We start from the raw sequence: 24,118 nt of genomic DNA, 5'->3' as shown, positions 1-24,118 counted from the left end.
TTTAAGGAATATCTGGAATAGTATAAAGTAATCCTTCTACCCCTCCCTCCCCCACCCCCCCCATAAAAAAAAGAAGAAAAAAAGTGGTTGTCCCACTTGCTATCATAAGTTGAATGCACCAATTTGCTCTGGATAAGAGCGTCTGCTAAATGATGTAAATGTAAATGTAAATCTGCAATATTAAAGCTGATCTACCCCCTAAAAAAAAAAAAATCCCATGCCAATAAAGCCCCTTAAAATGAATTGTTATTGAGTTGAGAGACCACCTCTCTCCGACCACCTCCCTGTTTGTGTACTCAGCAGACGACTCCTCTCATTTGAACTAGTATGGCCCAATCATAAATTACATACAGTATCTCATTATGGCCCAATCATGAACCAGATATCTCATTAGCTGCCATGTGAATGAGCGGCCAACTCATTTGAAGTGTGTGTGTGCTCTTTTTTCCACTTACTGAGGAGGAGGAGATCACAGGGTTATGGAGATAAAGCTTACTATTGGTATTTTCATTCAGAAGCCGTGTTATTTTCTGCTCTTGTTGAAGGTTATGGTTTAAACAAACCCATCACCTGGCCCTGCTGTCTCAATCAGCTCTATACACTCTTAAAAAAAGGTTTGCAAAAGGGTTCTTTGGCTGTCCCCATAGCAGAACCCTTTTTGGTTCCAGGTAGAACCCTTTTAGGTTCCATGTAGAACCCTCCTACATGTAACCCAAAATGGTTCTACCTGGAACCAAAAGGGTTCTTCAAAGGGTTCTCCTATGGGGACAGCCGAATAACCCTTTAAGTTTCTAGATAGCACCTGAGTGTAGCTCAGCAGATTCAACCTCCTCATTGGCAGTCATTTCTTTTTATAATGCCTTTTTATAATGGCGCCGGAGGAGATGACCGCCGTTTTACGGCCCTCTAACCAATTGTGCTATTATGTGTGTTTTTTCGCATTATTTGTAATTTATTCTGTGGATTACTTTGTAAATTAAGCCATGGATTACAGGCAACATCCGCACTGAGCTAAAGGGTAGAGCTGCCGCTTTCAAGGAGCGGGACTCTAACCCGGACGCTTATAAGAAATCCCGCTATGCCCTCCTACGAACCATCAAACAGGCAAAGAGTCAATACAGGACTAAGATTGAATCGTACTACACCGGCTCCAACGCTCGTTGGATGTGGCAGGGCTTGCAAACTATTACAGACTACAAAAGGGAAGCACAGCCACAAGCTGCCCAGTGACACGAGCCTACCAGACGAGCTAAATCACATATGTGCTCGCTTCAAGGCAAGCAACACTGAAGCATGCATGAGAGCATCAGCTGTTCCAGATGACTATGTGATCACGCTCTCCGTAGCCGATGTGAGTAGGTCAACATTCAGAAGGCCGCAGGGCCAGACGGATTACCAGGACGTGTACTCAAAGCATGTGCTGACCAACTGGCAAATGTCTTCACTGACAAAAGTTGAGAATGACACAAATACACATTTTCACAAAGTCTGCTGCCTCAGTTTTGATGATGGCAATTTGCATATACTCCAGAATGTCATGAAGAGTGATCAGATGAATTGCAATTAATTGCAAAGTCCCTCTTTTCCATGACAATGAACTTAATCCCCCCAAAAAATTCCACTGCATTTCAGCCCTGCCACAAAAGGACCAGCTGCCATTATGTCAGTGATTCTCTCGTTAACACAGGTGAGAGTGTTGACGAGGACAAGGCTGGAGATCACTCTGTCATGCTGATTGAGTTAGAATAACAGACTGGAAGCTTTAAAAGGAGGGTAGTGCTTGAAATCATTGTTCTTCCTCTGTTAACCATGGTTACCTGCAAGGAAACACGTGCCGTCATCATTGCTTTGCACAAAAAGGGCTTCACAGGCAAGGATATTGCTGCTAGTAAGATTGCACCTAAATCCAAAAAAATTAGGATCATCAAGAACTTCAAGGAGAGAGGTTCACTTGTTGTGAAGAAGACGTCAGGGCGCCCAAGAAAGTGCAGCAAGCGCCAGGACCGTCTCTTAAAGTTGATTCAGCTGTGGGATCGGGGCACCACCAGTGCAGAGCTTGCTCAGGAATGGCAGCAGGCAGGTGTGAGTGCATCTGCACGCATAGTGAGGCGAAGACTTTTGGAGGATGGCCTGGTGTCAAGAAGGGCAGCAAAGAAGCCACTTCTCTCCAAGAAAAACATCAGTGACAGACTGATATTCTGCAAAAGGTACAGGGATTGGACTGCTGAGGACTGGGGTAAAGTCATTTTCTCTGATGAATCCCCTTTCCGATTGTTTGGGGCATCCGGAAAACACCTTGTCCAGAGAAGACAAGGTGAGCGCTACCATCAGTCCTGTGTCATGCCAACAGTAAAGCATCCTGAGACCATTTATGTGTGGGGTTGCTTCTCAGCCAAGGGAGTGGGCTCACTCACAAATTTGCCTAAGAACACAGCCATGAATAAAGAATGGTACCAACACATCCTCCGAGAGCAACTTCTCCCAACCATCCAAGAACAGTTTGGTGACAACCAATGCATTTTCCAGCATGATGGAGCACCTTGCCATAAGGCAAAAGTGATAACTAAGTGGCTCGGGGAACAAAACATAGACATTTTGGGTCCATGGCCAGGAAACTCCCCAGACCTTAATCCCATTGAGAACTTGTGGTCGATCCTCAAGAAGCGGGTGGACAAACAAAAACCCACAAATTCTGACAAATTCCAAGCATTGATTATGCAAGAATGGGCTGCCATCAGTCAGGATGTGGCCCAGAAGTTAATTGACAACATGCCAGGGCGGATTGCAGAGGTCTTGAAAAAGAAGGGTCAACACTGCAAATATTGACTCTTTGCATAAACTAATGTAATTGTCAATAAAAGCCTTTGACACTTATGGAATGCTTGTAATTATACTTCAGTATTCCATAGTAACATCTGACAAAAATATCTCATAACACTGAAGCAGCAAACTTTGTGAAGACCAATACAAAAAACATTTGACCCCGACTGTATAATACCAACATGTTTCAAGCAGACCACCATAGTCCCTGTGCCAAAGAACACTAAGATAACCTGCCTAAATGACTACCGACCCGTAGCACTCACGTCTGTAGCCATGAAGTGCTTTGAAAGGCTGGTCATGGCTCACATCAACACCATTATCCCAGAAACCCTAGACCCACTCCAATTTGAATACCGCCCCAACAGATACACAGGTGATGCAATCTCTATTGCACTCCGCACTGCCCTTTCCCACCTGGACAAGAGCAACACCTATGTGAGAATGCTATTCATTGACTACAGCTCAGCGTTCAACACCATAGTGCCCTCCCTCTGCAACTGGATCCTGGACTTCCTGATGGACCGCCCCCCCAGGTGGGAAGGGTAGTTAACAAAACATCTTCAACGCTGATCCTCAATACGGGTGCCCCTCATGGCTGCGTGCTCAGTCCCCTCCTGTACTCCCTGTTCATCCATGACTCCATGACCAGGCATGACTCCAACACCATCAATAGGTTTGCCGACGACACAACAGTGGTAGGCCTCATCACCGTCAACGATGAGACAGCCTGTAGGGAGGAGGCCAGAGACCTGGCCGTGTGGTGCCAGGATAACAACCTATCCCTCAATGTGATCAAGACAAAGGAGTTGATTGTGGACTATAGGAAAACGGGGCTGTAGTGGAACAGGTTGAGAGCTTCAAGTTCCTTCGTGTCCACATTACCAACAAACTATCACGGTCCAAACATACCAAGACAGTCTTGAAGAGGGCACGACAAAGCCTATTCCCCCTCAGGAGACTGAAACGATTTGGCAAGGATCCTCAGATCCTCAAAAAGTTATACAGCTACACAATCGAGAGCATCCTGACTGGTTGCATCACCCCTGGTATGGCAACTGCTCTGCCTCTGACCGCAAGGCACTACAGAGGGTAGTGTGTACGGCCCAGTACATCACTGGGGCCAAACTTCCTGCCATCCAGGACCTCTATACCAGGCGGTGTCAGAGGAAGGCCCTAAAAATTGTCAAAGACTCCAGACACCCTAGTCATAGACTGTTTTCTCTGCTACCGCACGGCAAGCAGTACTGGAGCGCCAAGTCTAGTTCCAAAAGGCTTCTTAACAGCTTCCACCCTCAAGCCATAAGACTCCTGAACAGCTAATCATGGCTACCCGGGCTATTTGCATTGTCCCCCCCACCCCCTCTTTTACGCTGCTGCTACTCTGTTTATTATCTATGCATAGTCAGATTAACTCTACCCACATGTACATATTACCTCAATTACCTCGACTAACCTGTACCCCCGCACATTGACTCTGTACCGGTACCTGTATATAGCCTCCCTATTTTTTACTGATCTATTTTTTACTTAACACTTTTTTTCTTAAAACTGCATTGTTGGTTAAGGGCTTGTAGGTAAGCAGTTCACTGTAAGGTGCATGTGGCAAATAACATTTGATTTAATTTGATCCTAAAGCAGAACAGTGAGACATGATCCGAGTTCCACACTCTTACTCTGAGACACTGTATGAATACGGCACCTGATCTCCATAGAGCAGAACTGAGAAGTGGAGGATGAGGGGAAGAAGAGAGCTGCTGGTGAGCCTGACTTCCCTGGATCAACCTACCTCTCTCTCTCTTTGCAGGTCACCAGTCTCTGCTCGCCTTCCCTGGCATTTCTCCACCAGTAGTAAAGCCTCCATCTCATCTCTCTCAGGTGGTGGTTTCTTTGCATAGTCAACTTACACACAGCACTGACACACACTTACCCCACCAGACATGCCACCAGGGGTCTTTTCACAGTCCCCAGGTCCAGAACAAATTCATGGAAACGTACAGTATTATACAGAGCAATGAGTGCATGGAATGCCCTTCCATCTTACATAGTGCAAGTGAACAGCAAACCTGGTTTTAAAAAAACGAATAAAGCAACATCTCATGGCACAACGCCTCTCCCCCATGTGACCTTCTTGTTGTGTGTATGTACTGACATGTACAGTACCAGTCCAAAGTTTGGACACACATTTACGTCATTTAGCAGACGCTCTTATCCAGAGCGACTTACAGTTAGTGAGTTCATACATTAATTTTTTTATTTTTTCATACTGGCCCCCCGTGGGAATCGAACCCACAACCCTGGCGTTGCAAACGCCATGCTCTACCAACTGAGCTACATCCCTGCCAGCCATTCCCTCCCCTACCCTGGACGACGCTGGGCCAATTGTGCGCCGCCCCATGGGTCTCCCGGTCACGGCCGGCTACGACAGAGCCTACTCATTCAACGTTTTTTCTTTATTTTTACTATTATTCTACATTGTAGAATGATAGTGAAGACATCAAAACTATGAAATAACACATATGGAATCATGTAGTAACCATGTAGTAAATATATTTTCTATTTGAGATTCTTGTTGACTGACCTTCATGTCTTAAAGTAATCATGGACTGTTGTTTCTCTTTGCTTATTTGAGCTGTTCTTGTCATAATAGGGACTTGGTATTTTAGCAAATAGGGCTATCTTCTGTAAACCCCCCCTACCTTGTCACAACACAACTGATTGGCTCAAACGCATAAAGAATGAAATAAATTCCACAAATTAACTTTTAAGAAGGCATACCTCATGAAGCTGGTTGAGAGAATGCCAAGAGTGCGCAAAGCTGTCATCAAGGTAAAGGGTGGCTATTTGAAGAATCTATGTTTTGATTTGTTTAAAAAAAATGTTTGGTTACTACATGATTCCATATGTGTTATTTCATAGTTTTGATGTCTTTGTAAAATAAAGAAAAACTCTTTAATGAGTAGGTGTGTCCAAACTTTTGACTGGTACTGTAAAGTATTTTGTCTGTAATGTATTTTTGTTATGTGTCGGTCCCCAGTAAGACTAGGTGCCACCATTGATCCAATGGGGATCCTAATAAATCAAAATCAAATAGGTCTGCCTTTCCTCCTCCTCCCCTGCCTGCCCTTGCCTGTCACCCCCCACCCCTGCCTTCCCCTGCCCTACCCTGCCTTCCGCCTCCACCCCGGCCTGCCCCTACCCCACCCCTGCCTGCCGTGTATGCCCATGCCCTCGCCTTTCTGCCGCCCCCGCCAACTCCCCACCCGCCAACTCCCCACCCACGTCTTCTGGAAGCACCCCCTGGGCTATAACAGCATTGAAGGTTGCGAGTGGTGCGTCACAAGTGTTGTGATGTCTGGCCTTGACACTGGCAGCAAGAGAGAGAGGTCTAGTGTCTGTGTGCTGTGGTTTGTACTGGTTAAATGTGTGTGGGAGTAACTCTGGGAAGACACTTCGTCTTAGAGACCCTTCTCTGTAATATCAAGCAGAAATTGGTCAACGAAGAAGGTCAGAGGGGGATTGTTGAGGAGTTATATATGATATTATCAAGCACAACCAAGCAATATGTGTCTGCATAAACTACAAACGTAATGAACAGGGGAAAAATAACAATATAAAGTGGGCATGATACTGCTGATAAGAGTAATGGATTCCATATCTCTTCATGCACAAGCTTGTATTATAATATAGACCAAGAGGCATTGAAAATGCTCTGAGCTTCCTTTCTTTCAAGCTTCCATTGAAGTGATGATGACGATGAGTACAAACTATACAATGGCGAATCAGCACACTTACCTACAGAATGTCCACTCGGATAATCACTGGGCATTATAACCACCAACAGAAACCAAGAGAGACCATGGATGAATCCCAAAGGGTTGCATAGGCTGCCATTTGGGACATGTGACATGCCTGGGGTTCCATTCTCTATAAGCAATGATTATGATGATCTCATGATTGCCATATCTGCCATTGAAAGCAGGATCTGAAGATGGAGGTCCTTCCAACCAACCAGCCAGGCAGGCAGGTGATCTCACACAGGGTTGAACACAGACTATAATTGGTGTAATTTACTTCCGTCTAATCATTCCATTTACACACCAGTTGTGTGCTTTAGAAAAGAAGAAGAAAAAAAACTTAAGAGAAGCAAATATGGAAGGTCTTTCAAAAATAGTAGATGGAGAGGAGGAGAAAAACACTTCTTCCCACAGCTTTCTCCTATTAAACACTCTCTCTTTCTCTCTCTCATTCTCTCTCACATGTCGACTTAGACAAATAGAAAGACAGTCAGGCATCCCTCCCTACTGGTGCTAAATAGACATTGTGAGACACTAGCCTAGCTAAGTGTAGCAGGGCTTCTGTCTCTCTCTCTCTCTCTCTCTCTCTCTCTCTCTCTCTCTCTCTCTCTCTCTCTCTCTCTCTCTCTCTCTCTCTCTCTCTCTCTCTCTCTCTCTCTCTCTCTCTCTCTCTCTCTCTCTCTCTCTCTCTCTCTCTCTCTCTCTCTCTCTCTCTCTCTCTCTCTCTCTCTCTGTAGCATTTCCCTGCTTTGTGCATAGGCTCAGCAGATAGACACAGTTTGTTTATGATTAATTTCTTTACTTTTTTTTTTTTTTACGTGTTATTTAATGCGTTTCAATGGGCTATAGAAGTAAAGGCCAAATTCAATATTTAATCAAATACAAAATATATATATATATATATATATACAGTGGGGGAAAAAAGTATTTAGTCAGCCACCAATTGTGCAAGTTCTCCCACTTAAGAAGATGAGAGAGTCCTGTAATTTTCAAAATAGGTACACGTCAACTATGACAGACAAAATTAGATTTTTTTTCTCCAGAAAATCACATTGTAGGATTTTTAATGAATTTATTTGCAAACTATGGTGGAAAATAAGTATTTGGTCACCTAAAAACAAGCAAGATTTCTGGCTCTCACAGACCTGTAACTTCTTCTTTAAGAGGCTCCTCTGCCCTCCACTCGTTACCATGTATTAATGGCACCTGTTTGAACTTCAGTATAAAAGACACCTGTCCACAACCTCAAACAGTCACACTCCAAACTCCACTATGGCCAAGATCAAAGAGCTGTCAAAGGACACCAGAAACAAAATTGTAGACCTGCACCAGGCTGGGAAGACTGAATCTGCAATAGGTAAACAGATTGGTTTGAAGAAATCAACTGTGGGAGCAATTATTAGGAAATGGAAGACATACAAGACCACTGATAATCTCCCTCGATCTGGGGCTCCACGCAAGATCTCACCCCGTGGGGTCAAAATGATCTCAAGAACGGTGAGCAAAAATCCCAGAACCACACGGGGGGACCTAGTGAATGACCTGCAGAGAGCTGGGACCAAAGTAACAAAGCCTACCGTCAGTAACACACTACGCCGCCAGGGACTCAAATCCTGCAATGCCAGACGTGTCCCCCTGCTTAAGCCAGTACATGTCCAGGCCCATCTGAAGTTTGCTAGAGTGTATTTGGATAATCCAGAAGAGGATTGGGAGAATGTCATATGGTCAGATGAAACCAAAATAGAACTTTTTGGTAAAAATTCAACTCGTCGTGTTTGGAGGACAAAGAATGCTGAGTTGCATCCAAAGAACACCATACCTACTGTGAAGCATGGGGGTGGAAACATCATGCTTTGGGGCTGTTTTTCTGCAAAGGGACCAGGGCGACTGAGCCGTGTAAAGGAAAGAATGAATGGGGCCATGTATCGTGAGATTTTGAGTGAAAACCTCCTTCCATCAGCAAGGGTATTGAAGATGAAACGTGGCTGGGTCTTTCAGCATGACAATGATCCCAAACACACCGCCCGGGCAACGAACGAGTGGCTTCGTAAGAAGCATTTCAAGGTCCTGGAGTGGCCTAGCCAGTCTCCAGATCTCAACCCCATAGAAAATCTTTGGAGGGAGTTGAAAGTCCGTGTTGCCCAGTGACAGCCCCAAAACATCACTGCTCTAGAGGAGATCTGCATGGAGGAATGGGCCAAAATACCAGCAACAGTGTGTGAAAACCTTGTGAAGACTTACAGAAAACGTTTGACCTGTGTCATTGCCAACAAAGGGTATATAACAAAGGATTGAGAAACTTTTGTTATTGACCAAATACTTATTTTCCACCATAATTTGCAAATAAATTCATTAAAAATCCTACAATATGATTTTCTGGAGAAAAAAATTCTCGTTTTGTCTGTCATAGTTGACGTGTACCTATGATGAAAATTACAGGCCTCTCTCATCTTTTTAAGTGGGAGAACTTGCATAATTGGTGGCTGACTAAATTATTTTTTCCCCCACTGTATATATATATATATATATATATATATATATATATATATATCTAAAGAGGTCCTGAAATTCAAAATCAAATAACTAAATGATCCATGGAATGACCATTTTAAAACAATTCCATACGCGAGCTTAGTATTATAAAAATATAAAAGCAACATATAAAGTGTTGGTCCCATGGTTCATGAGCTGAAATAAAAGATCCCAGAAATGTTCCACATTTCACTAATTGCACAAAAAGCTTATTTCTCTCAAATTGTTTTACATCCCTGTTAGTGAGCATTTCTCATTCGCCAAGATAATCCATCCACCTGACAGGTGTGGTATATCAAGAAGCTGATTAAACAGCATGATCATTACACAGGTGCACCTTGTGCTGAGGACAATAAAAGGCCACTCTAAAATGTGCAGTTTTGTCACACAACACAATGCCACAGATGTCTCAAGTTTTGAAGGAGCATGCAATAGGCATGCTGACTGCAGGAATGTCCACCAGAGCTGTTACCAGAGAATTTAATGTTCTCTATCATAAGCTGCCTCCAACATCATTTTAGAGAATTTGGTAGTACGTCCAACTGGACTCACAACCGCAGACTACGTTTATGGCGTTGTGTGGGCCAGTGGTTTTCTGATGTCAACGTTGTGAACAGAGTGCCCCAGGGTGGTGATGGGGTTACGGTATGGGCAGGCATAAGCTACGGACAACAAAGACAATTGCATTTTATCGATGGAAATGTGAATGCACAGAGATACCGTGACAAGATCCTGAGACCCATTGTCGTGCCATTCATCCGCCGCCATCACCTCATGTTTCAGCATGATAATGCACGGCCCCATGTCGCAAGGATCTGTACACAATTCCTGGAAGCTGAAAATGTCCCAGTTCTTCCATGGCCTGCATACTCACTAGACATGTCACCCATTGAGCATGTTTGAGATGCTCTGGATTGACATGTACAACAGCTTTTTCCAGTTTCCGCCAATATCCAGCAACTTCGCACAGCCATTAAAGACGAGTGGGACAACATTCCACAGGCCACAATCAACAGCCTGATCAACTCTATGCGAAGGAGATGTGTCGCACTGCATGAGACATGTATTTGTGTTTATTCCTTATAACCGCGAACACGCAAGGTACTAATTTCCTAACCTTTATGGTGTTATACTCAATTGTGCTTATGTAGCTAGCTACATTTTTCTATTAGCTCTGTAAAACAATGCTAATTGCGTCAGAGAAGTATTAACTTGTGTTGTCTTTTGAAGCTACCCTGGCATTATGACCATGGTTTGTTTTAATTTGGCCTGTTTAGCATAGCTCTGTTCTGCCCTGCCCTGCCCCCTTGTGGAGCTCAACAGTTACTGTTTCTTACTGTTGTGATTTTGTCAATGCAATTTATTATTTTTATAGTAGTGTTATTATGTTACTTCTTTGTAATATTGTTTTATTGCTATATCCTGATATTGTATTCTAATTACTAATAATTCCTTCATATTCTGTACTTTCAGAAACCACACACACACAAAGTATTGAACATTATTTGCCAATATCATAACTGGAACTGGACATCTTTTGAGCTGAAGATTGAGGCCAGCTTTTGTATGCTAGCAACATACTGTTTGAACGTAAACTCCTTAACAGTTTTATTAGATGAAAACACAGCAAGAAAACATATAGGCCTATATGTAATATTCATCTATTTTATTGTAGTATTGGTGGTGCTTGAACAACAACAAAACTCGTTTTACTAGAGGAAGGAAAACTGCAAGAAAAGACTGACAACTTATGAACATGCATAAACCATATTCATGCAGCGATTGAACAATAACTGCATTTGAACCCCCCACCTCTAAAGGCATAGTATCATGGCAGGTCACTGTCAAGTCACCTGTCAAGTCAGTAATTGCTGTAGATGTGCTCAATAGTGCTTGAGCATATGGTACTCCCCAAAGCATGGTGAAACACAGAGGTGTGTCACAAGCTAAACACATGTACTTTGTCAACCTCTTCTGCTTCCTTCTCCTGGTGCCAGACATGCAGACTTTGCAGTGCCTCCGTGTGCGACTGCCTTGAGCAGCAGTTTGAGGGACTTCTAAGGGAAAATGCCATGCAGTGAGGCTTAAGTGATTGTCTGCAGCAGGACGGCCCCCAGTGGATGGACGCCGAAGGGTGGGTGCTCCTCCAGCAGCTCTCTCACGAGGTTTTCTCTGTACTTTTGGTAGGTAATTACTTTAACTATGGGGGGGAAGGAGTGGTGAGGATGAGGGAGGGGAGAGGATGATGAGGCAGTGGATAGGTGAGATATTGTCACTATAATTGCATAATGGAACTGTATGTGATTTGTATGTGAAATTTACATCCAATTACAAAAAATACCTTTTCAGTAATCATCTCGCATGTTAGTTGGCGCTGAAGTATGTGGCCATTGAGGGCAGCAGTGTCGATCAGATGGATTTCCGAGCGCATTCCACAAAGCTGTTTATCATGTCCGCCTTATCCACTGCCCCTATTTTGAGGTTATAGTCAAGCACACAGTCTGGTTTGATCTTTCTCTCTCCCGTCAGGTGGTCCACCTTCCCTGTGGCCGATATAGTTGCTGTATGGACAGTGGAGAGTACATGGTTGTCTCGTTTGTCCTGCCACTTTACTTCCAGCTGTTGACCGTTCTCCTTGAACTCCACCTCCCCTCTCTGCATCTTCCTCCATCCGAATGCCGGCATCCCCTTCCTGTTCAACCTTACTGTGCCTTCAGGCCCCTGTGCTGTTGGAGAGCAGATGCTGGAAGAGTGTGGGACTGCTGTACCAATTGCCCACATACAAAGTGTGTCCCTTGCCGACATGAGGAGCCAGCATGGTCATCACCATGGACCCGGACACCCCCTCATAATGTTGGATGTCAGTGGTGGACCCTGTGTAGACTATAATCTCCTGGACAAATCCTGTCTTCACGTCACACATAACAAAGAACTTGACCCCAAACCTATGCCTTTTGGAGGGAATATATTGACGGAACGCCAGCCTGCCCTTCCATAACATCACGGACTCATCAATACATAGGTCCTTTTATGGCACAAAGACCCAACCAAATGCTGATGTCAGGCTGGTAAGAACATTTCTTATTTTATGTAACGAGTCATTTAGGTTGGCAGCAGCATTGTTGACGAAATGCAGGCATCGCAGCAGAACTAGGAAGCGGTCTTGGGAAAAGAGGGTGGCAAAGAAGGGAGTTGCAAACATAGGATCTGTGCTCCAGTATTCTCCTAGGGAGTTCTTATTCACTATTCCAATGAAAAGGACTGTCACCAGGCATGTATACATTTCACTAATTGTGGTTGTCACCCATTTAGCGAGTTTCCTCCTCACTCCTAGCTCTCTCTTCTCCTGTAGCTCCAAGGCATAGCGATTGGTCTGCTCCACAATGTCTCCCACCAGCTCCTCTGTCAAAAACAGCTTGAAGCACTCTGCCTCAGAAGGACATGGCAAGGGGCTTTGCAATCCAGAGTGGGACTCATCAAAGCAAACAGCAGGGCCAGGAGGGGTGAAATGTCTTGCGGCCTTCCTGCTACCACAGACCTCCTGTACTTCATCCACTGCCGGTCTGCCTCCATCACCACCAGCATCTTCAAAGGGACCTGGGACTTCGTCAGTGGGCAAGGGGTCCTCAGATTCAGGGTTCTCAATGGCTACAAGGTTGGGGGGCAGCTCCTCACTGTCACTGTCAGAACCTGAATCCTGACTTTCAGACTCATTGTCAGAATTTATCAAAATTTATCAAAATCTGTATTTTGTGTTGTAGGTATATGGTAGTAGAGTAGTGGCCTGCGGGTACACACTTAATGTGTTGAGAAATCTGTTGTGAAATGTATTGTAATGTTTTTTAAATTGTATATAACTGCCTTAATTTTGCTGGACCCCAGGAAGGGCAGCTAATGCGGATCCATAATAAATACCAATACAAAATTGATATGCAGCGCCCTTTGTGCTGTTGACCAAATCCCTCTTTCCGAGTAGCCCACACACAGCGCTCCCCATCCCAGTAAGGATGCGTCTGTCGTGATCACCCTACCGGACACTACCGCGGCCCATGAGAACAGCTGTCCCTCCAAGGTGTCAACGCCCTTAGGCACGACGGGGATATCTTGAGCATCCGATGGCAGTGGCGAGATGCGTCCAGACGCGTATCAATCACCCAGCGCTGAAACAGACGCGTCAACAGTCCCAGAGGCACCACAGCTATCATACAAGCCATCAGACCCAATAACCTCAGTGTCACGATCGTTGAGAGACGGGTCGGACCAAGGTGCAGCGTGAAAAGCGTACATGTTTATTAACTCAATAAACATAAAACAAAACAAGAAACAACGTAACGTGAAGTTCTCAGGCTATACACATACAAGCCTAAACGGAACAAGATCCCACAACTAAGGTAGGCAACCAGGCTACTTAAGTATGATCCCCAATCAGAGACAACGAGCGACAGCTGCCTCTGATTGGGAATCACACCCGGCCAAACATAGAAAGATCAACCTAGATCTGCAACATAGAAATAGACTAACATAGATCTCAAATAGACATTCACACCCTGACTCAACAAACAAGGGTTCCATAGGTCAGGGCCTAAGATTACGGTTATCCTACCAACGGGACATTAAAAACTGTAATATCTTATGTTTCACCGAGTCGTGGCTGAACGACGACATGGACAACATACAGCTAGCGGGCTATATGCTACATCGGCAGGATAGAACGGCTGACTCCGGTAAGACAAGGGGTGGCGGTCTGTGTATATTTGTAAACAACAGCTGGTGCACAAAATCAAATACTAAGGAAGTCTCAAGGTTTTACTCGCCTGAGGTAGAGTATCTTATGATAAGCTGTAGACCACACTATTTACCAAGAGAGTTTTCATCTATATTTTTCATAGCTGTCTATTTACCACCACAAACCAATGCTGGCATTAAGATTGCACTGAATGAGCTGTATAAGGCCATAAGTCAACAGGAAAACGCTCATCCAGAGGCAGCACTCCTAGTGGCCAGGGACTTTAATGCAGGGAAACTTAAATCCATTCTACCTCATTTCTACCAGCATGTTAAATGTGCAACCAGATGAAAAAATCTCTAGACCACCTTTACTCCACACACAGAGACGCATACAAAGCTCTCCCTCGCCCTCCATTTGTCAAATCTGACCATAACTCTATCCTCCTGATTCCTGCTTCAGATAGCATTGAGGAGTACACCACATCAGTCACTGGTTTCATCAATAAGTGCATCGATGATGTCGTCCCCACAGTGATCGTACGTACCCCAAACAGAAGCCATGGATTACAGGCAACATCCGCACTGAGCTAAAGGGTAGAGCTGCCGCTTTCAAGGAGCGGGACTCTAACCCGTACGCTTATAAGAAATCCTGCTATGCCCTCCGACGAACCATCAAACAGCCAAAGAGTCAATACAGGACTAAGATTGAATCGTACTACACCGGCTCTTACGCTCGTTCTATGTGGCAGGGCTTGAAAACTATTACAGACTACAAAGGGAAGCACAGCCGCGAGCTGCCCAGTGACACAAGACTTCCAGACGAGCTAAACCACTTCTATGCTTGCTTCGAGGCAAGCAACACTGAAGCATGCATGAGAGCACCAGCTGTTCCGTATGACTATGTGATCAAGCTCTCCGTAGCCGATGTGAGTAAGACTTTTAAGCAGGTCAACATTCACAAGGCCGCAGGGCCAGACGGATTACCAGGACGTGTACTCCGAGCATGTGCTGACCAACTGGCAAGTGTCTTCACTGACATTTTCAACATGTCCCTGACTGAGTCTGTAATACCAACATGTTTCAAGCAGACCACCATAGTCCCCGTGCCCAAGGACACTAAGATAACCTGCCTAAATGACTACCGACCCGTAGCACTGACGTCTGTAGCCATGAAGTGCTTTGAAAGGCTGGTCATGGCTCACATCAACACCATTATCCCAGAAACCCTAGACCCACTCCAATTCGCATACCACCCTAACAGATCCACAGATGATGCAATCTCTATTGCACTCCACACTGCCCTTTCCCACCTGGACAAGAGGAACACCTACGTGAGAATGCTATTCATTGACTACAGCTCAGCATTCAACACCATAGTGCCCTCAAAGCTCATCACTAAGCTAAGGATCCTGATACTAAACACCTCCCTCTGCAACTGGATCCTGGACTTCCTGACGGGCCACCCCCAGGTGGTAAGGGTAGGTAACAACACATCTGCCACACTGATCCTCAACACGGGGGCCCCTCAGGGGTGGTGTACACCGGTAGAGCGGACTACTCTGGCTCCGGAGTGGAGCCGCTAAACGGAGCGGGACTGGGCACCGGTGGAGCGGACTGCTCTGGCTCCGGAATGGATCCGCTGACCGGAGCTGGACTGGGCACCGGTGGAACGGACTACTCTGGCTCCGGAGTGGAGCCGCTGACCGGAGCTGGACTTGGCACCGGTGGAGCGGACTGCTCTGGCTCCGGAGTAGAGCCGCTGACCGGAGCTGGACTGGTAACACTCACCACTGGTCTGGTGCGAGGAGCAGGCACGGGCCATGCCAGTCTGGAGACACGCACCACTGGTTTGGTGCGAGGCGCAGGCACGGGCTGTGCCGGACTGGATACACGCACCACTGGTCTGGTGCGAGGAGCAGGCACAGGTCGTGCCGGACTGGAGACACGCACCACTGGTTTGGTGCAAGGAGCAGGCACGGGTCGTGCCGGACTGGAGACACGCACCACTGGTTTGGTGCGAGGAGCAGGCACGGGCCGTGCCAGACTGGATACACGCACCACTGGTTTGGTGCGAGGAGCAGGCATGGGCTGTGCCGGACTGGATACACGCACCACTGGGCTGGTGCGAGGAGCAGGCACGGGCTGTGCCGGACTGGATACACGCACCACTGGTCTGGTGCGAGGAGCAGGCACGGGTCGTGCCGGACTGGAGACACGCACCACAGGTTTGGTGCGAGGAGCAGGCACGGGCCGTGCCGGACTGGATACACGCACCACTAACTCCTGCTCCCTCTGAGCTAACAGCCCCCGTAACGTGGTGGCCTCCTCTCTCAGACTGCTCCAACGTGGTGGCCTCCTCTCTCTCTCGCCAATCCTCCTCCAGTGAGGACTCCTCCGGGAGCCCCCACGAGTTAGGGAACAGAAACTCATCGTCGTCGTCATCCTCCGACTCCTCCGTGTAAAACTGTTCCCATTCCTGTTCCCATGGTCGTAGGGACTCCAACTGGAACCCCACCGGGTTCAGTGGTCGGGGCTCTTCTCTCTCGATCCCTGACCACCCTTCTAGCCCCCCTCAAAACATTTATTGGGGTTGCCTCTCGGGCTTCCTCAGCGGTTGGTCCCGTTGGCGTCGTCGTTGATCCTCCCCTACCCGGGCTTCCTCCTTCGCCCAGGATCCTTTATCGGCTACACTCTCCTTCATCGCCTTCCGATAACGGACGGCCTCCTCCTTAGTAATCCTCCCCCAACCAAGGAAGACATCTACTAAGGTTACCTCCTGTTGAGTCCCAGGCGTTTGCTCCTTCTGGGCACGCTGCTTGGTCCGTTGGTAGTGGGATCTTCTGTCACGATCTTTGAGAGACGGGTCGGACCAAGGTGCAGCGTGAAAAGCATATATGTTTATTAACTCAATAAACATAAAACAAAACAAGAAACAACGTAACGTGAAGTCCTCAGGCTATACACATACAAGCCTAAACAGAACAAGATCCCACAACTAAAGTAGGGAACCAGGCTACTTAAGTATGATCCCCAATCAGAGACAACGAGCGACAGCTGCCTCTGATTGGGATTCACACCCGGCCAAACATAGAAAGATCAACCTAGATCTGCAATATAGAAATAGACTAACATAGATCTCAAATAGACATTCACACCCTGACTCAACAAACAAGAGTTCCATAGGTCAGGGCGTGACACTCAGGTACAAGCGAAAAGGCACAGAGTGCCCCAGCTGAAACCATGCCAGACAGGGACGGAATGCGACCCTCCAATGTTGGGACAAAAATGCATGATTCAGAACAGAGTCCAGAACGAGACCCAGAAACTGAATGCGCTGAGCCGTAGTCAAACAACTTTCCTTGTGATTCACTATGAACCCCAGAGACTGAATATGGGAAACCAGCTTGGCAGCTTTGTCATGCTCGTTTTCATATCCACCACTCTTGACAACCGTGTGTCTAAATTTGGGGAAGGACCTATGTTTATTATGCTCACACCTGGATGATACCGCACTCTCTCTCTCGACACCCCTGAACACAGAGGAACCTTGTGTAGAAACAATGTTCTTTGTGGTACCGTAGTTCTGATACCCGGCCCACTCTGGGTTCGGGGACTTCGGCAACCAGTAACCAGCTCCCATTGACCGAGCCACTTGCAAATGCTTGGGGAGGAGGGCCCCGAGAACACGCCCACTCCCCCGGCCTCCAGCTAGGGTCGCAAGGTTTTCTTCTTCCCCAGCGGAATAATCTGCTTTCACCCCGCTCTCTTTTAACCCAGCACGTTCTCTGTACCAAGACATCTGCCGCTTCCCAGGGCAACTCCGCCTCTGGCCTGGACCCTTTCCTTCACGCCTTGGAAACCTCCAAGCCGCCCCCGCAAAGGATTTTTGTGGGTAAAGGACCCGTAGAGCTGCATCCTGTTTTTGTTTCTCCTCGAATCGGGCATGTGAGGACTCCATAACCGTGCCAAACAACCTTGTTGGTGAAACTGGCTTATCCAAATACATCACCCTGTTCGTCTCAGGAATCCGGGACAACATAATAATAATATGCCATTTAGCAGACGCTTTTATCCAAAGCGACTTACAGTCATGTGCGCATACAATTTTACGTATGGGTGGTCCCGGGGATCGAACCCACTACCCTGGCGTTACAAGCGCCATGCTCTACCAATTGAGCTACAGAGGACCACCCATCAACCAGAGATGGTGCTGAGCCACCACCATCGCCCCCATACTTTTCCCCACAGCCAGCATAGTATAGCGGGAGAGACGCAGCACAAAATTATCCGTAGCACGGATTTAGTCCACGGTCTTATTCAGCTCCAGCAGCAAATCAATATGATACATCTGCTGCATTTTGACCACATTCAAAGATTGGGCCACCAGACCCTCAGCCTGGTACACTTTGTCCAGCTGATCCACCGAGAACCGGCAGTGTTTATTTGTAAGCACTGTTCTAGGATTAGCCCCCTTGTTAGCCTCTGGAGCTAATGAACTCGCCAGCTTTCCATCCATCAGCGGTGTACAAACGAGTCCCGCCTCCTCCATACACTCTACATTCATGAACTCGTAATGATCTGGTAGAACCAGCCTGGCTGAATGAGGGCAATCCCAGGTTGGCCTTAGCTCATCTGCAAAATATTTAGCGACGCTTCATCGCTGTAGGGACAGGAGGTAAATACCTTCCCCCATACTAGGAGGAACTTCGCTGCAGGGGAATAGACGGCCAATCTACCCCCAGGTGATCTGCCACCCTACGACACAGCTCCATCAAAGGCGCATTAACCACCAATGGTTCACTCTCCCCTGCCGAATCCAAAGCTGGGCCTTTAGGCTGCCCCGGACTAATGTCATCCGATTCACACTCTGAAAACCCTCCAGAGCCAAACAGGGATAGTTAACCTGATCTCATAGTTTCACTGCCGTAATTGGATGTATTTCGATTTTGTACCCATTCATTCCATTTGGTTACAGGGTTAATTCCGCGTGGTTACTGGGTTAAAACAGAAACAACTCAAAGGGTTAAGTTTGGTATTAATTCCGAGTGGTTACGATTAGGGCTATGGTTTGGGGAAGGATTAAAACAAAATATTTAAACACAATGCACTGTTTTCATTGAGTATCATCAAGTACTGCTGTGAACTGCTGTGGTGCAGTGTTCTAAGCAATGCTGTGCCATAATTTTTTTGCGGGGGATGAGCGCTGACAAAGGCATATATCGACGTCCTCAGGACCTTTTCAAATGTCCGAAATCGATGGATCTTTCTTGTGACCAGCCTGGGATAGTATATCATCCCCGGAATCCGGACTCTGAACACTGCCAGAGAAACTGGAATGAGCCTCAATAGGCTGGGATGACACCCCTATCAACTCCGACTACCGTTGCTGCTCTCTCCCAGCTTCAGACAACCCCATTCCCAAGGTCGCTTCACCGGACGACCCTTCGCCAGCAGCCCCAATCTTTCTCACAAAGTCAGGCCGACGCCCAATGGAAGTTGAACCCAGCTGGAGACAATGGTCACATGAACTGATCCAAGCCAAAGCCTCCTGAGTGTGTTTCCACCCCAGGAAAACAGGACAGCACTCGTGAGTATCTTGAATTTTCATTGTGCAAGGTTGAAGGTTCAAACTCGGCTGGCCTTTTTGAACCTTCTCTTACCACTAACCATTTTACTCAAGCAAGGAAGCAGTGGCTACACAAGCAGATCAGAAACGAGTTAGCATTTAGCAAACACAAAAACCGATACCAAGACTCGAAACTCGTAACATCTAGGGGGACGAGTAATCTCTTCCTACTAACAGAAACCTAAATCGGAGCCAAATCTCGTAGTCTTTGTGTGCTTGAAAAGTTGGTAAATTGCGTGACACGTTCTTCCATCAGGCAAACTGAAGAGCGAAGAATTGAGGAAAAGAATGCGAGCCCCGATATTATAGACATGAAGGCTTGGCTTCCGTGGGCAGGCTCTGTATCCATTGGCCCATTGGGCATGATTTCAGTGAATATGATTGGTCGTTGATTCCCCATAGTATGTTATACCGAGTGACCGACTGAAAGGGAACTGCCCCAGCCAGGAAGACAGCAGAGCACACCACACACACACTGAATAAGGGCAATGCAATTTGGTTGGGAGCGATCACTGTGTCTCAAATCATATTCCTTTCTTATTCAGTCAAGCAGAGATTAGACTGGAGGAGATTAGCCTTTAGGTTATACCTGTCTGGAGCCTGGCATACTGATAGGATGCAGGTACAGTGAGGGAAAAAAGTATTTGATCCCCTGCTGATTTTGTACGTTTGCCCACTGACAAAGAAATGATCAGTCTATAATTTTAATGGTAGGTTTATTTGAACAGTGGGAGACAGAATAACAACAAAAACATCCAGAAAAACGCATGTCAAAAATGTTATAAATTGATTTGCATTTTAATGAGGGAAATAAGTATTTGACCCCCTCTCAATCAGAAAGATTTCTGGCTCCCAGGTGTCTTTTATATAGGTAACGAGCTGAGATTGGGAGCACACTCTTAAAGGGAGTGCTCCTAATCTCAGCTTGTTACCTGTATAAAAGACACCTGTCCACAGAAGCAATCAATCAATCAGATTCCAAACTCTCCACCATGGCCAAGACCAAAGAGCTCTCCAAGGATGTCAGGGACAAGATTGTAGACCTACACAAGGCTGGATTGCGCTACAAGACCATCGCCAAGCTGCTTGGTGAGAAGGTGACAACAGTTGGTGCGATTATTCGCAAATGGAAGAAACACAAAATAACTGTCAATCTCCCTCGGCCTGAGGGTCCATGCAAGATCTCACCTTGTGGAGTTGCAATGATCATGAGAACAGTGAGGAATCAGCCCAGAACTACACGGGAGGATGTTGTCAATGATTTAAAGGCAGCTGGGACCATAGTCACCAAGAAAGCAATTAGTAACACACTACGCCGTGAAGGACTGAAATCCTGCAGCGCCCGCAAGGTCCCCCTGCTCAAGAAAGCACATATACAGTGAACATTGCCAATGAACATCTGAATGATTCAGAGGAGAACTGGGTGAAAGTGTTGTGGTCAGATGAGACCAAAATTGAGCTCTTTGGCATCAACTCAACTCGCCGTGTTTGGAGGAGGAGGAATGCTGCCTATGACCCCAAGAACACCATCCCCACCGTCAAACATGGAGGTGGAAACATTATGCTTTGGTGGTGTTTTTCTGCTAAGGGGACAGGACAACTTCACCGCATCAAAGGGACGATGGACGGGGCCATGTACCGTCAAATCTTGGGTGAGAACCTCCTTCCCTCAGCCAGGGCATTGAAAATGGGTCGTGGATGGGTATTCCAGCATGACAATGACCCAAAACACACGGCCAAGGCAACAAAGGAGTGGCTCAAGAATAAGCACATTAAGGTCCTGGAGTGGCCTAGCCAGTCTCCAGACCTTAATCCCATAGAAAATCTGTGGAGGGAGCTGAAGCTTCGAGTTGTCAAACGTCAGCCTCGAAACCTTAATGACTTCGAGAAGATCTGCAAAGAGGAATGGGACAAAAATCCCTCCTGAGATTTGTGCAAACCTGGTGGCCAACTACAAGAAACGTCTGACCTCTGTGATTGCCAACAAGGGTTTTGCCACCAAGTACTAAGTCATGTTTTGCAGAGGGGTCAAATACTTGTTTCCCTCATTAAAATGCAAATCAATTTATAACATTTTTGACATGCGTTTTTCTGGATTTGTTTGTTGTTATTCTGTCTCTCACTGTTCAAATAAACCTACCTTTAAAATTATAGACTGATCATTTCTTTGTCAGAGGACAAACGTACAAAATCAGCAGGGGATCAAATACTTTTCTCCCTCACTGTATGTGTGTGTATGCGCATGTGTGTATGAATGAATGCGAGCATACGTGCGTAAGTGCAGAGGAGGAGAGGGGAGGCCCAGCCTCTGGTGGCGGCTCGGGCTAGGAGTGGATCTAATGTGTGTGTGTGTGTGTGTGTGTGTGTGTGTGTGTGTGTGTGTGTGTGTGTGTGTGTGTGTGTGTGTGTGTGTGTGTGTGTGAAGGGAATCTTATATGTGTCTCGTAGTGAAAGCTCTCCGGGGGGATCGGTGGACTCCATCATAAATGGATGCACTCCAAATGGCTTCCTATTATAGTGCACTACTTTTGACCAGGGACCATAGGGCTCTGGTCAAAAGTAGTGCACTATATAGGGAATATTGTGGCATTTGGGTTATAGAAAAACATGGCATGCTGCAGCACAGGCAGGGATTTAGAAGCACTGCACTGTCACCCCGGAGAGAGATGAGGAAGGGATGAACAGGTAGAGAGAGGTAGAGATGAGAGAGGAAGAGATGCGAGAGGGAGCAAAATAAGAGAGAACAACTTTTAATATTCTGTTTTCTGCTTCTGTCTTTTTGTTTAATTTCAAACACTAATGATTAGATTAGTTGGGGTTATCACACTACTAGCTGCACTCTGAAAAATGCTCGGTTAAAAACAACCCAGCAATGGGTAAATAGTGAACAGAACACACTTTGGGTTATTTTCTTTGAAGATTGGAGGCGTGGCTTAGTAGGGGCATGGCTTGCAGATAGTTATTTTTGGCCACCTGTGACAGTGAATGTCAATCCGGTTCATCTGTTCTATATGCATAAACATCTACACTTGCAGTGTACAAATTTAACATGATGAACTGGAATGACATTTACACTCAAGGGTGGCCAAGAAGAACTATCTGAAAGCCACGAACCAATAAATATTTTTTTGAAAAAGACCCAGCTGCTGGGTCAAGCCAACATGAAAGGGAATAAAAACTAGTGATGTTACGTTTGATACCGGCACTCCGAGGCATGCGTCAAAATCGCTAAGCAGTTTACTTCGAAGCAGTGTGCTGATGCTTGTATAACTTTATCAGAAGCATGTGATCCATGATGTCCGAAACTTCGTTTTGTCGATCAACCACCTGATGGTTTGGTATTGGTTTCGGTAGAAGACAAAAAGTCTACCCTGTGCACGCGCTACAGCTTGTGCGACGTCATCTATAATCATTTGGCTGTTCTAAATGTTTTGACCAGCAGGTTCCGCCAGTGTACACTGTGTTGATCAAAGCCTTGAGTAATGAATATATAAATATTATAACAAAGAGAGAACACTCCCAACACTGGGATATGCATAGGCACTGGAGGAATTCATAATCTTTTGTAAGCCTTATAACTTCCACATACAGATGACAATACAACAGACCAGATGAACCGTAATGACATTTCCTCACAAGGATGACCAAAAATAACCATCTAAAAGCCACACACCTACTAAGCCACGCCTCCAGTCTTCTGATCTGACCCGGTGGGTCATAGCTCAATAACCCAACATCAATAACCCAACAACACAATTTAGGGCTCTATTCAATCTGTAAAGCTGAAGCCCTACAGATTCCAAAATATATCCTAGATACCCCAACCAGAAGCCATGGATTACAGGCAACATCCGCACTGAGCTAAAGGGTAGAGCTGCCGCTTTCAAGGAGCGGGACTCTAACCCGGACGCTTATAAGAAATCACGCTATGCCCTCCGACGAACCATCAAACAGGCAAAGAGTCAATACAGGACTAAGATTGAATCGTACTACACCGGCTCTGACACTCGTCGGATGTGGCAGGGCTTGAAAACTATTACAGACTACAAAGGGAAGCACAGCCGCGAGCTTCCCAGTGACACAAGCCTACCAGACGAGCTAAACCACTTCTATGCTCGCTTTGAGGCAAGCAACACTGAAGCATGCATGAGAGCACCAGCTGTTCCGGATGACTATGTGATCACGCTCTCCATAGCCGATGTGAATAAGATTTTTAAGCAGGTCAACATTCACAAGGCCGCAGGGCCAGACGGATTACCAGGACGTGTACTCCGACCATGTGCTGACCAATTGGCAAGTGTCTTCACCGACATTTTCAACATGTCCCTGACTCAGTCTGTAATACCAACATGTTTCAAGCAGACCACCATAGTCCCCATTCCCAAGGACACTAAGATAACCTGTCTAAATGACTACCGACCCGTAGCACTGACGTCTGTAGCCATGAAGTGCTTTGAAAGGCTGGTCATGGCTCACATCAACACCATTATCCCAGAAACCCTAGACCCACTCCAATTTGCATACCGCCCCAACAGATCCACAGATGATGCAATCTCTATTGCACTCCACACTGCCCTTTCCCACTTGGACAAGAGGAACACCTATGTGAGAATGC

Source organism: Coregonus lavaretus, assembly GCF_964263955.1.
Source record: "Coregonus lavaretus genome assembly, chromosome: 5".
In the NCBI taxonomy this organism is placed as follows: Eukaryota; Metazoa; Chordata; class Actinopteri; order Salmoniformes; family Salmonidae; genus Coregonus; species Coregonus lavaretus.
This window is presented reverse-complemented; position numbering follows the sequence as displayed.